This window comes from Sinocyclocheilus grahami, unplaced genomic scaffold, assembly GCF_001515645.1.
Source record: "Sinocyclocheilus grahami isolate Dianchi unplaced genomic scaffold, SAMN03320097.WGS_v1.1 scaffold848.1, whole genome shotgun sequence".
Taxonomy (NCBI): domain Eukaryota; kingdom Metazoa; phylum Chordata; class Actinopteri; order Cypriniformes; family Cyprinidae; genus Sinocyclocheilus; species Sinocyclocheilus grahami.
Genome location: NW_015506027.1, coordinates 95,989 through 97,379, shown reverse-complemented (window position 1 = coordinate 97,379; position 1,391 = coordinate 95,989).

Below are 1,391 nucleotides of genomic sequence, written 5' to 3'. Positions count from 1 at the left end.
CTGGGTTGGGGGGGGGGGGAAGAAACCGCAGCCAACACTGAGAGAGAGCCGCGGATCTAACGGGTGAGGACCGAGAAAAGGACGAGCCGGTCTCGGATCCCTTCGCTAAATCCACCTGTGATCCCCATGACAACAGTCTACGCCGTGCCTCGGCAACAGCAGGACCGCTGCCAGCGGGATCGCGAGCCTGGCCGCTCTCATCAAACACAGCCAGGCGAGAGCGGTGCATACGCAGCGAGAGTAACTCACAGTGATGACAATCAGCTCCCTCGAAAGCTGACTGTGCATGCTCCGCTCCTAAACAAACAACAAACAACAGATCGTGTGTATCCCCCGCTGCCAGATAGTGTGGGCAGGGAGGCACACAACGTCTGTAATGCCGTTTGCTCCCCATAGATATTAGTTTAGACTTGGACATATTCTTTTGAATGCTATACAGTAAATAGACTGACACATACACAGAGGGCTACTGAAGAGCAGAAGCTAACTTGTGCTCTGCCGGATGCGCTTTTATACTTCCTGGCGCTCACGTCACCCCGCTCGTGACGTCTCGCTGCTCCATTGGACTGATTTTACACGTGCTTCAGAACGCGGTCACGCAGGGGCGTTCCCAAAGCGAATCTCGACACAGCTTGAGTTCCTGAAGGGGAACCTTGGTTAAACAAACAAACAAAAAAAAAACAAGTCTATAGTGAAGAGAAATGAGAAGGAAAGCATACTATTGCCTTGAAGAATGAATATATTACACACTATGCACTATGCATTTGTAAATTTGCACTCCTCTTGATCATTCAACCATTTCCGAATACAGCAGCATAAACTAGGGGCAACATATCCCTTGATGCACATTCAAAGGAAAAAACATCTTCATGCAAAGAGAACCATAATGGATGTGCAGATTTTTACTAGTGCCACATCTAGCAGCTGCAGGGTGAAGGCACAGTGCCTTTGTTGCCTAATTGACTGCATGTGGCGGAAATAGACATGAATGGGGTGTCAGACCGGAGCCAAAATGGAACATTTGGATGCGGAACTAAAGAAGCCGCCTTATCGGTGAACACATACACACAGGCCGTTCGCTTTTACAAAGAGATAGAGGAGAGACGCACACATACACATCCATGAAAAGACAGAATCCAGTGTCCTGTGACACTCTGATAACATTGGAGCAGTCTGAAATGTTTTCAAGAATGGTTTTTACCACATCTCGAGACCCATCAGGACAATAAAACATTTCGGTTGAGTGTACAAATTTAGATTTATAGTGCTGTGCTACTTTTGAAGAAAATAAAAGGCTGTTGAAACTTTAAACAGGCAAGGTGGAAACCCACAAGATAGCAGAAATAGTGATTTATTGCTGTTTGTGTGGTGCACGAGATTGGAAAGATGTG